The following is a 14558-nucleotide window of genomic DNA, read 5'->3' on the forward strand; positions in this document are numbered from 1 at the left end:
AATTAAAAGAAAATCTAGCAAGATAGCTACAGCAAAATCATCTCAAGGACATTCAAAAATAAAAGTGGAATGAGGGCTACAAACAAAAGAAATATGAAAAAGATTTGCAAAAGTCATGCCAAACTGTTTGTTCCATCAAGGACAATGGTTTCATTGTTCCTAAATATGATAGTCCCACAAATAGCTATAAAGGAAGTAGAAATGACACTAAAAAAAAGAGAGAAAAATGGGAAAATCAGTCAGATTGGACCAATTATATAGAGAGAATAAATTAAAGCTAGGAGGTGACACAATATGAGGGTCCTGAGGGATCAAAATGATGATATTTGTCCTTTGTTCTCTAACAAGACCATGACATCAATGAGGTGATACCATTGATAAGCAAGCAAAATGGATTTGAGTGAAGGGTGCTATGTTAAGTCACCAACTCACTTTGTCTTCTCCAGCCATATGGATCCAATGGCCAGATATGAATCAGGATGACTGAAGGTAGCTCTGGATTCAAGATAATAAGGGTTAAGGTCAGCCAGCTATTAAGTGTCAAATGCCTGAAGCCACAGTTAAACTCAGATCCTCCTGACTCCAGGCCTGATGCTCTATCCACTGTACCACTTAGTTGCCCATAATTTGAAAGAGGGGAAAATTTCAGTTTTATTTTATTTTTGATTTTTGCAGGTCAATGGGTTAAGTGACTTGCCCAAGGTCACACACCTAGGTAATTATTAAGTGTCTGAGGCCAAATTTGTACTCAAGTCCTCCTGACTCCAGGGTCGGTGCTCTATTACACCACTTAGCTGCCCAAAAGAGGGGAAAATTTCCAAAAGGAATGGTTTAAAAAAAAAATCTTATTAATACCAAAAGAAAAAAAAAGACAGTAACCAGGAGAATCAATAACTACGGACCTAACTGCCTATCTTCCTTTCTATACAAATTCTTTATGAGAATTATAATTTGAAGACATTCTCAATGATGATATTAGTGGGGAACAAGTAGACTTTTGCAAGTAATATTTAACAATGAGCCACATCCAGTGCAACAACTGGGAACAATTTTGGGCTGTCTGCAAAGGAGAGTACCATCTGTATCCAGATAAGGAGCTGTGGAGTTTGAACAAAGTACAAGGACTATTCCCTTTAATTTGGAAAAAAAAAAACCAGATATCTTATTGTCTGATCTTAGCTCTGAGAATTCTGTTCTCTTTAAGGATATGATTTCTTTCTCATCACACCCAATTTGGATCAAGGTACAACATGGAAACAAAGTAAAGACTGAGGGAGTGCTATCTGTGGGGTGGGGGTGGGGGGAGGGAAGCAAGATTGGGAGAAAATTATAAAACTCAAACAATATCTTTAATAAAAAAAAATAAAAATAAAATAAAATAAAAAACAATGAGCCACATCTTCACCATTTCACATTTAAGTAAAAGATATAAAGAAAATAAGATCTAAGGGTGGCTAGGTGGAGCAGTGGATAGAGCACCGGCCCTGGAGTCAGGAGTACCTGGGTTCAAATCCGGCCTCAGACACTTAAAATTACCTAGCTGTGTGGCCTTGGGCAAGCCACTTAACCCCATTTGCCTTGCAAAAAGCTAAATAAATAAATAAATAAGATCTGTGCTTATTTATTACCAAAAAATCTTTGATTAGTTACCAGACTTACAAATTCTTTTACAACAAAAGTACCAAGTAGATAAAACATGTCTATTGCCAAGATTTTAACATACATTTAAATGGAAACTCCATAAAATTTATCCAATAGTATGTTTATTTGGACAAAATAAAAGTAGTTGATGAATTAGCCCCAGAGTTGAAATGAAGAAAGGGGACTAGATTTCCTTCATGAAATACATAACTCTTTTTTTATATCTTTCTTTTTTTATTAAAGATTTTATTTATTTTGAGTTTTACAATTTTTCCCCTAATATTACTTCCTCCCCCCACCATAGAAGGCAATTTGTCAGTCTTTACATTGTTTCCATGTTATATATTGATCCAAATTGAGTGTGATGAGAGAGAAATCATACCCTTAAGGAAGAAACATAAAGCATAAGAAATAAACAAGATCAGACAATAAGATTAAATTAAAGGAAATAGTCCTTGGACTTTGTTCAAACTCCATGGTTCTTCATCTGGATACAGATGATATTCTCCATTGCAGACAGTCCAAAATTGTCCCTGATTGTTGCACTGAAAAATGCATAACTCTTTACTAACACCAAGCTCCCCATAAAACTAAAGACCTATCTTTGGAGTACTAACATTCTACCAGTATTATTATATGACAGCAAGACATAGGATACAACTTCTTCCAAAGAACTAAAAATGAGTATTCCAACAAGCAATAGAAATACACACAGTGAATATGGCTAAGCTGCAACATATAACCAATCATAAATTCTGAGAAACAGGAGTAAAGTACATCATCAAAGAACTGTTTGACAGCAAGAAAAGATAAGTTGGCCATGTTGTCATAAAAAGGGATGGCAGAAGGTCAGAAAGAGTGATTCTCTCTTTGAGTATTACAGCATGATGTTGTGGGATCCTAGACTTGGAAGTCAGGAAGTCCTGGGCTCTGACCCTGCTTCAAACAAGCTGTGTGACATCTGTAAAATGAGAATGGATTCAATGACCTCTAAGATCTTTTTCAGTTTTAAATGTATGATTCTACATTACTATGGTTCTTTCCTAATGTCAATAGAAATCAAAGATTTCTACCATGTTGGAGGGAATAACTGCTGTGAAACTAATGGATAAGAGTCACACACAGGATGGGCAGGCATGAATGGGTTATAATCTTCATCATTGGCAGGAACTCCCAAATCAATGGGACTGCAGATCTATTTGAGTACTTTGAGTACAAGGCAGTATATATGTGTGCTGTATAGGCATATGTTTTTATATAATGCATAAGGTAATAGCTTAAATTATACTTGTTAATTATGACTTCAAGTAAATCTGCCTTGAAACATCACATTTTAGTCAAGTAAAATCTCAAGCAGCAATTTGAGTCCTAAAGAATAAGAAAATAATAAGAAGAGATTGTTAATGGAAAATCTGATAAACTGAGCAGTCTTTGGCTACTCTATCTATAAACTAGAATTAACAACATTTATATAGTACACATACAAAAACATCCAGTAACACATAAATCATAAACTTCTTTAAAAGTCGATACTGCGGGCCGTGCTTCATGCAGGAGCAGAGCGAGCTCTGGGGGCATGGGCGCCACCTAGGCTCTCCTGGTCCCTTGGAGTGGGCACTCGGAAAGAATTCGCCCTGGGCCTGGCGGGGCCGCGCCCCCTGAAGCCCCTCCTCCCTCAGGTGATTAAGATGCTGTTATCTATAAGGATGTTAATGTTGTCAGCCACACAGATATATACTATTTTGACTGTTCAGCTGTTTGCATTCTTTAACCTGCTACCTGTGGAGGCAGACATTTTAGCGTATAATTTTGAAAATGTCTCCCAAACATTTGATGACCTTCCAGCAAGATTTGGTTATAGACTTCCAACTGAAGGGTTAAAGGGATTTCTGATAAACTCAAAACCAGAGAATGCCTGTGAACCCATAGCACCTCCACCACTGAAAGACAACTCCTCCAGTGCCTTCATTGTGTTAATTAGAAGACTTGATTGTAATTTTGAAATTAAGGTTTTACATGCACAGAAAGCAGGTTATAAAGCAGCCATAGTCCACAATGTTGATTCTGATGTCCTAATTAGCATGGGATCCAACAACATTGGTATTTTAAAGAAGATTGACATTCCTTCTGTCTTTATTGGTGAGGCATCAGCTAATTCACTTAAAGATGAATTCACATATGAAAAAGGGGGCCATATTGTTTTGGTTCCAGAGTTTAGCCTTCCTCTAGAATACTACTTAATACCATTCCTCATCATTGTGGGCATATGTCTTATCTTGATTGTCATCTTCATGATCACAAAATTTTTTCAGGACAGACATAGAGCTAGAAGGAATCGACTTCGTAAAGATCAACTTAAGAAACTCACTATACATAAATTCAAGAAAGGAGATGAACATGACGTATGTGCCATTTGCCTAGATGAATATGAAGATGGAGACAAACTCAGAATCCTTCCTTGTTCCCATGCATATCACTGCAAATGTGTGGATCCTTGGCTAACTAAAACCAAAAAAACCTGTCCAGTATGTAAACAAAAAGTTGTTCCCTCTCAAGGAGATTCAGACTCTGACAGGGATTGTAGTCAAGTGGAGAATGAAGTCTCGGAACACACCCCTTTACTTAGATCATTAGTTTCTGTTAATGCCCAGTCATTTGGGGCTTTATCAGAATCTCATTCCCATCAGAATATGACAGAATCCTCAGACTACGAAGAGGACAACAATGAGGAGATGGATAATAGTGATGCGGAAAATGAAGTGAATCAAGAGAGTGTGGTTGTTCAACTGCAGCCCAATGGGGAAAGGGATTACAACATAGCAAACACGGTTTGCATGTCAACTCTGTCTTATTTTTACCTTATATAAAAAAAATGGATCAGCTTATCTTCCGTTTATTGAAGTATATACTTTGATTGTCCATCCCCCCTCATTTACTTCGTAGAGAAGAATCTTAGCGTGTTCTATGGTTTAATCAGATTACGTATATGTGTATATATTTTTAATCAGGTTTTCATCCACAAGAAGCATATTTCTTAGTACTAAAGCATAGCATTATCATGGTGCTGAACCTCAAGCATCATTCTCTTTTTGGAATGGAATATAGCCAAAAAGTTTAAAAAGAAAAACCACTACAAGTTATGGCTTGCAGTGAATACTCAATTGCAGTATACAAATAGAATGATTTACCACAATGAATTCTGCTGCCACACCATGCATGGCCTAGCCCAATTTCTAAGAATGTTTGCTATCAACTTGTGGGTCCCCTAAACTGTCTTCAGTGTGGACAATTTAGGCCATTCAGTATTTTTCTCAAGAATACTACAAAATGAAATAGAAATACTTAATAACAGAATTTTTTCCTATTCACAAATAGTATTTTAAGGCAGACAGCAGTTTGTGGTGGAGTGCAGAAAATTTTGATATTAAGGACGGTTCTCATATTTAATAGTGTTGAATATCAGTTTGATCCAGCAGCTAGCTAAACTAATATGGCCCCACATTTATACTGACTTAATTTTCAGGACTAAAGGATTGAGTGTTTATGAATGACCAAAGCAAAAAGATAGTCAACACTGCACAGAAATACTAACTAAAATTTTAGCAAATGTTCTGTTGATCTTCTGATCATATATACCTCTTAATAAAAAGCATCTTATGCTAATCTCTTAAACTATGTACATAAATTGTTTTTTCAAATATTTGATTTGAAAATGAGTGCTTATAAATATTTAACAGAACTTAAATGATGTACTTTAACAGTATATTATGAAAAGCTAAATTATAAATCTATATGCCATTGTAACATGTAGAAAGAAGTAAGACTCATGTATAATGAAAATAGAGAATTTTTTATGGCCATGTATGAGGGAAAGTTTGAAAGTTAATAAACACATTTTCCAGTTTAAGTTCTAGCTGACATGTTGTACCAAAGCATTACAAACAATTTGCACGGTTTAACCTTTCTAAAAAGCTATGAAATTCTGCCTAATGATAGCAAAAATAATTAGTTGTATCATGTATGTATACACATGTATGAACAAACACATGTGCTTGTGCACACACAGATAATGGCAATTATAAAAGTGTGACACTGCTATACAGATAACTGAATTGTCTGTATATGCTAAAGAAACTAAAATTTCATTTTAACTTGATTTTGTGTAAAGTACAGTTGTTATCCAGTTTTATGAAAGTGATATATTCTTGAAAAATTTTAAAAAAGTCAATACTGCTTACAAGTCATCTAAGACTGAGTTTCTTTCCCTGACCTCATGGAAATTAATCTTTTAAGTGTGCATCTCATAAATTATTAACTAGATTTATTCTCACCTGCAAAAAGTGCCTCGTCATCTTTTTTTTCCAATCACAAAAAAATAAACAAAACGTGCAATATCTTACTCCATATGTTACTAATAATCCCCGGTAGTAGAAACATTACCCATCAAAATCACAAAGTAGCAGTTATTTGGTCTATATTTTTTGACCTGTCACCTTATTCCCATTTTCCAATCCAGCCATAGCCTGTCATGGCACTGAAGCGAGAGAATCCCATTCTTTATGCTCTGTAAAGACTCAAAGATGTGAAATATAAAACTTTCTGGCATTATTTTTTCCTTATTATATCTTAACTTTAACATTAAGCCAAACCACAGAAAGAAACTAAGTAGAGGTATAAGCATTTGCAAGAAAACCAAAATAGTTTTGAGTATGTATGTATATTTTTATGGCATAAAGTCATACATCAACTGTCCCTCTACCCTGGAAAAGTATTTTCCAAATTTCTCTATGTCAAAAGAATATTCTCTATTTATTTAAGAATAAAATATAGATTCTGTGAAGGGGAGAGAAAAGTATTTATAAAAGTAGAAATATCATGATAAATGATCAAATGTAAGAACTCTGAATATTTTTAACCAAAAAAACTTAATAGCAACATGTAACCACAAAATGAAAATGATTACAAACATTTAAATAGTTGTTAATTTCATTATTTAACTGGAATAAAATTCCCAAAGATCAGTTAGCTTTAGTCCATTCCATGGGCATAAAATGTATCCTTAATCCTGACCAATCAACTAGATAAAATATTATTAAATATAAACTATCTAAATCTGAGGCAGCTAGGTGGCACAGTGGATAGAATATCTGGCCTTGAGTCAGAAGACTCATCTTTCTTAATGCAATTCTGGCTTCATACATTTAATAACTGTGTGACCCTGAGCAAGTCACTTAACCATATTGCCTGAGTTCCCCATCTGTAAAATGAATTTGAGAAGAAAATGGCAAAATCCAGTATCTTTGCCAAGAAGACTGCAAATGGGGTTACAGAAAGTCAGACAATTCAAACCTAACTTCTAAATCCAATATTCTCTCTTACCAAGATTATCACTCCACTAAGGCAATCAGTGCCTATGATTAACAGCCTATTTTATAAAATATAAAGCATACTTTTGCATAAGAAAAGCATTAGATTTGTCAATTAAAAAGAATTAACCTTAAAAAATAGCTTAATCCAGTGGTCAAGATGGAAAGCAGTTTGTGAAAGGTGAATGAGGGGGATGGAAGATGAAACAGACTCAAGAGTAAAAAGAACTTTTTAGCTTTTGACAGATAAAACCAATGTAATCAAGATCAAAAGAAAAGTAGTAAATTGGAAAACAATCTTTACAATTAATGATTCTGACAAAGGACTCATTTCTAAAATATATAGAGAACTGAGTCATATTTTTAAAAGAAAAAGCCATTCCCCAATTGACAAATGGTCAAAGGATATACAAAGGCAATTTACAGATGAGGAGATCAAAGCAATCCATAGCCATATGAAAAAATGCTCTAAATCATTAATTATTAGAGAAATGTAAATTAAAGCTTCTCTGAGGTACCACCTCACACCTCTCAGATTGGCCAGTATGACTAGGAAGGATAATGATCATTGTTGGAAGGGATGTGGGAAATCTGGGACACTATTACACTGTTGGTGGAGCTGTGAACTCATCCAACCCTTCTGGAGAGCTATTTGGAACTATGCCCAAAGGGCAACAAAAATGTGCATACCCTTTGATCCAGCAATACCACTACTTGGTCTATACCCTGAAGAGATGAGGAAAAAGGGTAAAAACATTACTTGTACAAAAATATTTATAGCAGCCCTGTTTGTGGTGGCAAAGAATTGGAAATCCAGTAAATGTCCTTCAATTGGGGAATGGCTTAGCAAACTGTGGTATATGTATGTCATATGGAACACTATTGTTCAATAGAAACCAGGAGGGACGGGATTTCAGGGAAACCTGGAGGGATTTGCATGAACTGATGCTGAGTGAGATGAGTAGAACCAGAAAAACACTGTACACCCTAACAGCAACATGGGAGTGATGTTCAACCTTGAAGGACTTGCTCATTCCATCAGTGCAACAATTGGGAACAAGTTTGGGCTGTCTGCAAGGGAGAGTACCATCTGTATCCAGATAAGGAGCTGTGGAGTTTGAACAAAGTACAAGGACTATTCCATTTAATTTGATAAAAAAAAAACAGATATCTTATTGTCTGATCTGGTTACCTCTGAGAATTCTGTTCCATTTAAGGATATGATTTCTCTCTCATCACACCCAATTTGGATCAAGGTACAACATGGAAACAAAGTAAAGACTGACGGAGTGCTATCGGTGGGGTGGGGGTGGGGGGAGGGAAGCAAGATTGGGAGAAAATTGTAAAACTCAAATAATACCTTTAATTAAAAAAATGAATGAAAGAAAAAAAAAAAGAACTTTTTACTAGGACTCTGGCTATGAAATAGAGGAGAGATATAAATAAGAAGGCTTAAGGAAATGGAGGGACAAATTAAAAGATACTTAAAAATAAGGAAGACCTGGGCATGTTTATAGCCAGTGGGTAAGGAACTAGTAGATGTTAGAGATCAAAGATGACAGACAGATGTCCTGGGGCAAGTTCCCAGAGAAGACAAGCACAAATAACTATCTAAACTAAAGCATTGGTATAGGTAGTCTTGACAAAAAGAAGGGCCTCCACTCTTTCAGATTAGAGCAGAAGAGAAAGTGATACAGGACACAGGAAATGACACATTAGATTTAAGGGTCAAGCCCTTTGGGACAGGAAAGACTAGTGCATAGAACCGCCACCAGTGTGTGATGAGTACTGTTTTGGCCCCTCTTTAGAGAGCCATCCTGGAGTCAGGTGCTAAACCATTCCCCAAGGGCCACCCTTGTCCAACCCACTGTGGAAATGCACAGGGCTCCAGGAAGAGAAGGCCTCTTTCCTTCTTTTCTCTCTTCCTAGAAGGATGGACACTTTCTCTCTCTCGAAACTACCACCAGGTGCTTGGGGGGCTAGGTCACCGGGTACTATGCCTCTATTCCTTTCTTCCTTGCCCTCCAGTAGTCTCACCTGTCCACAAGTTTAAGGCCTGGGATCTCTCTGAGTCTCAACCCAGCTAGCTTTTCTGCTTGCTTTCCTTTCACTCTTTCCCTCAGGCATCTCACCTTAGTCCTTTGTTATTCTCCCTGTCTTCAAGTCCCTTACAGGCAGCTTGCTATCCCTCTAGGACAAAAGGTTTTAATTTGTCAACACTGCAGGCTAGTGAAATAAAAATCCTGAGTTATTTCAACTTCAAGAGTAGTTGTGATTCTTCACTTTCACAAGAGCTCTCAATCTTTATTAGTGATTTTCCTGCAACAGAACGAAGAGGTTATAAAGAACAGTAAAGAGGAAATATCCCTGATGGTCTGTTTTCTCTGTTCTGCTCCCTCTAGAACTCAAAGGAAAAACTTATGATTGAAATTTGTAATAATTGAGATTGCTTATCTTTTTGTTTTAGTCTTAGCAAAATAACCTTGAGAGCTATTAATGGGGAAAAGTAAGGGCATGGTATCACTATAAAGAAGAATATTCCACTTGCAAAATGGAGTGATATAAATAGGTAATTTATAAGCTATCTCTCAAAGTTAAAATTAGAGTTTATCATCACAAAGTAACTTTTATTTGAAGGAGCATAGCAAAGATTCCTATCTAAAAATTAAACTTTAGATTTTACCCTTTTTTTGTGATTCTACAAACTATAAACCAAAGGCAATGTGCTTGATCAGCTACCATTTATTAGCTACAGTTTTGCTATTTCTGCCTGCTTGACATTCAAATAATCAATGTGATTCCATGTTAGTCACTTTGTTCCCAATATTCATTTGCAAAAAAAATCAATGACTTGCAAAGGTGAACTCTTAGGGAAAGAAAAACATGGATATCCTAAGACAAGCCCTTTCGTTCCCAGGGAAGAATTGCAGGTGACTAGAAAACTTACTCTTGGCAAACAAAGGCAAATTATTTTTCAATATCCCTGTGTTCTCTCTACTTCCTTCTCTTTTTAACAATGTTCATTATAGACTAAAAGGGAAAAATAAAACCATCAGCCAAATGATCTATGTTTTCTCAACTTTCTAGACAGCATAAGCACCCAACACATTCAATAGCTGAGCAGTGGTGTTTGCCCAATTGTCAAAGGAATGACTAATTTTCCATGAGTATAATTTGAAATCATGAGATAAGGTGTTAAGCATGGCACAGAACTAAAGATAGGAAGGGAATTATTAAAGTGGTTCTAAAAAGCTAAATACCTATTTTAAATTAATAATATTTAATCAAATAGTACTTGGTTAGTCAGTAGGAAAAAACATCCTATTGTGTACAGGCCTCTAAATAAGTATTATAGAGGATTAAAGAAAGGAACGGTTCTTTCTTTTAGAAAAAGAACTCACAATTACAGACAAAATAACACATTTTTGTCCAGCATATTAAACTTTTTTAGTCAAATAGTTACCCAGAACAGTTGGTTCCATGAGGGTATGAATGATAAAGGAGGGAGAATTTTACTTCCCCAGAATAAGTAGAGCAGGAGAGAACATTTCAGTGGTTGGCATAGAAAGGACCTTTGTCTTCCTCAAGTAATTGTTCTTAACACTCAAAGTCTGATTTCCCTCTTAGAAAGGAAGTTAGAAGGGCTCAAAGAGAGCCTCTACATTTAAGTTAATGAGGAGAATGAAGTATTCTTTTTTTTTATAAGGGATTTTCTGGAAAATATATAAAAAAAAGAAAAATGACCTCAATATGCAAAGCAGACTATACCTGTGTCATTAGAGAGTGGAAGAAAATAACACATTCTTCTTCAGAAGAAAAAATTGCAGTTACTTGTGCTCCAAAGAACAAATGGCAGATTTGATTCACTTGTGCCACAAAGGTAAAACGTCACCCAGTAAGAGTTGTCCACGGTGAGTTTTGTCCTAAATAATTAAATTTCTGAGTCTCTCAGAATAGAGTTTGGAGCAAACTTTTGATTAGATACTAAGAAAGCCTCCTTTAATCAAGTCAATTTAATAACTGAAAAGGATATTCTTCTTAACTGTAAAAGACCAAAGATTTGCCTTCTTCATTCCATCAAAAGTCCTTCAGGCTAAACTTTGCCTTGCCCTCTTCCTCTCTCCACCTCTTAAGCACTTTGCCCACACACCATCCCATGTTGGGGGGAGGCACACCCTTCTTTGACTGGCAAGACTTCGGTGAAGTATCAGATCACACCTTCTTATGGTCAAGGTTATTTAAGGAAGACAGTAGGCATCCCTTAAACCCTTGAGAAATATCACTAAATATGTTTTTTAACTAGTTCTGTTTTGCTCTTAAGGACAAAGCCTCTGCTAACTTTTGTTGTTGATTAGGAGCAACTCTAGAAAGGTTATTTCCAATAGACCAAAACTCAATGAGGACCTCTCCTTATTTTGGGAAGCTCCCTCTTTCACAGAGTTCATGTTAGAAAATAATATTAGTAATTGGTGGTGATAGCCTGTTAAGGATTACACAGGGGGCTGTTTTTTCATCTGATAATAATAATAATACAAATTATTCCTTGTTCTCCAAACCCTTTGGAAGCATTCCTTTGTTATTCATGCAATAACCCCAATGACCAACTTTCCTGGAGAACAATTTGACTAAAACTGAGGGCACATTTTAGTAAATGGTGAATTCCTCATATTGATCAAAAACTGGACTATTGCAACACTTCTGGTGACTTATATAAGTATCATTGATACTGAAATTATTATTATTATTAATAATAATAGTATTTATATCATGCTTTAAGGTTTGTAAAGCAAAATTCTCATAACCTTAGAAGTGCTATTGTTATCACAACTTTACAGATAAGGAAATTGAGGCAAGCAGAGGTTCACTGAGTTGCCCAGGATGGCAAAGATGTCTAAGGTCATATTTCAAGTCAGGTCTTCCTGAGGTCATATTTCAAGTCAGGTCTTCCTAACTACAGATCCCGTACTCATTCCTTGCACCACCTGGCAGCCTCTAGAAAACATTGCTAATGATTATTAAATCTAAGGCAGAAAAAAAAAGAAATCATGTGATATTTTCATTACTGTTCATGATCAAAAGCATGGACTTCAGAAAACAAAGTTTTGCAAGTTTTAGGAAGTAAATAATAAAGAAGATGGGATCTGAGAATGGACTTTGGACTTCTAATTGACAGCTTAAAATATAAGAACAGGTTTTTGGCCAAGTAAGGAACAAACCTACAGAAATGTATCTGCTTAAGAGTCTGATAAACTTCAACTAATCAGGTCTCTTCTTTCTCCTTATCTCTGTCTCTTATCTCTCAATAGAATAGAAAAAAAAAAAGTCATGACTTGGCTTAAAGATAATATCATCCTTCAAAAGATGGGTATTATAGAGAAAAACTGTTATACAAGACTTGATTCTCACCACTTAAGAGTGCTGATTGAAGAGATAAATACCTTAGAGATGAGATTACTCCGCCTTAGATTTTGTGTTAGGAAAAAAGCATGAGGGGCAACTGGGCACTGGATAGACACCAGCTCTGGAGTCAAGTCAGCAGGACCTGAGTTCAAATTTGGCCTGGGACACTTAATTACCATCTGTGTGACTTTGGACAAGTCACAATCCCATTGCCTTGCAAAAACAAAACAAAAAAGTATGAAATAGTTTGAGAATGTAGCCATTAGGCTACATTATTATTATTATTATTATTATTATTATTATTATTATTATTAAATAATAATAATAGCTAGTACTTAAATAGTGCTTTAATGTTTGCCAGGTACTTCACAAATATCTCATTTTATCCTCACAACAGCCCTGGAGATAAATGCAATTATTATGCTCATTTTATAGATAAGGTTATTGAGGAGAGAGGTTAAATGATTTATCTAAACCCAAAGCTAGTAAATGTCTGAAATGGGATAGCCAGATCTTCTAAAAAAATGAGGAAACAAGCAAAGAAAAAAAAAGAACTTGACCATTAAAAAGCCACTTGATAAAATAGTGTCTTGGTGGAAAGACTAAGACTTTATTTCAGAAAATGACAACTATGTGAAAACACCTACAATGAAAGTCTCACAGAAAACTACTAATTAGACACAAGTCCAACAAGAATTCCTGGAAGAGTTAAAGAAAGGGATAAGATTGGTAGAGATAAAATTGGGAAAAGAAATGAGTGATACAAGGAAATGATGAAAAACTCTTGGTAAGAGAGGCACAAATAAATACTAAAGAAATCAATAACTTAAAAAACCAGAATTGGGGTGGCTAGGTGGTGCAGTGGATAGCACACCGGCCCTGGAGTCAAGAGTACCTGAGTTCAAAGCCAGCCTCAGACACTTAATAATTACCTAGCTGTGTGCCTTTGGGCAAGCCACTTAACCCCATTACCTTACAAAAAAAAAAAACCCACCAGAATTGACCAAATAGTAAATGAGATGCAAAAATTCATTGAAGGAAAAAACTTCTTAAAAAAGAAGAATTGAGCAAATATAAAAAGAGGCACAAAAGTTCTCTGAAAAAAATAATAATTATTTAAAAAGTAGAATTGGGTAAGTGGAAGCCAATGATTCCATGAAAAAAGAAAGTCCAAAGAATGGGGGACAGTGGAAATGGTGGTAAGTATGGAAAATGTCAAATAGCTCAGTGGAAAAACAAGTAACAAATTCAGAAGAGATAATTTTAGAATAATTGAACTACTTGAAAGCCATGATCAAAAAAGTAGCCCAGATGCCCCAGTATCCTTGGATCCAGGGGATAAAATAAAAATGGAAAGAATCCATTCACCTCCTGAAAGGAATCCCAAAATGAACTTCCTAGGAATATTATAGTCAAATTACAGGTCATGTCAAGGAGAAAATAGTACAAAGGAGTCAAAAAAATTATTCAAATATTGAGGAGTCACAGAGAAGATCACACATGATTTAGCAGCTTCCACCTTAAAAAATAGAGAGCTTAGAATATGACTTTCCAGAAAGCAAAGTTTTTCCAACCAAAAATAACCTCCCCAGTAAAACTGAACATAATCCCAAAAAAATAAACATTTAATGAAACAGAGTACTTTTCAAGTGTTCCTGATGAAAGACCAGAGCAGAATAAAAGAATCTGACATTCAAACATAAGACTCAAGAAAAGCACTAAAAAGGTAAATGTAAAAGTGAAAAAGTGAGACTTCCGTATTTGTTTACATTCCACAGTAGGAAGATGATACATGTATTTCCTAGGAATTTTATCATTATTGGGGCAATTAGAAGCAATCTACATAGACAAAGGACATGGGTATGAACCAATGATACCAGAATGATCTCAAAGAAAACGAATGGGTAAAATTGTGGGATATCAAGGGAGAAGGGGGGAAGGAGAGACAGTATAGAGAAATTTTTCTAACATGAGAGGTGTGAACAAGGAAGACCTTTTACAAAGGAGGGGAAAATGGGGGGGAGGTGGCAAACATATAAATATATATATACTTTATGATGCATATATGTAAGATGACATTTCAATCCAAGAGAAGGCAGAGAAAGGCAAAACATGGATTTTTGGATGATATATAGGCAACCTATCAGTTTT

The 14558-nt window shown here is 35.5% G+C and overlaps 1 protein-coding gene and 1 pseudogene across 1 annotated transcript in view; one reads left to right on the top strand and one right to left on the bottom strand.

Annotated features, from left to right (window-relative positions):
• The window catches only part of LOC141495601 (lipase maturation factor 1-like), a 100179-nt gene that overhangs the window by 72053 nt on the left and 13568 nt on the right, over positions 1-14558 (bottom strand). The window lies entirely within an intron of this gene.
• Positions 3287-4523, top strand: LOC141495599 (E3 ubiquitin-protein ligase RNF13 pseudogene; annotated as a pseudogene).

The sequence above is a fragment of the Macrotis lagotis genome, chromosome 8, assembly GCF_037893015.1.
Source record: "Macrotis lagotis isolate mMagLag1 chromosome 8, bilby.v1.9.chrom.fasta, whole genome shotgun sequence".
Classification (NCBI taxonomy): Eukaryota; Metazoa; Chordata; class Mammalia; order Peramelemorphia; family Peramelidae; genus Macrotis; species Macrotis lagotis.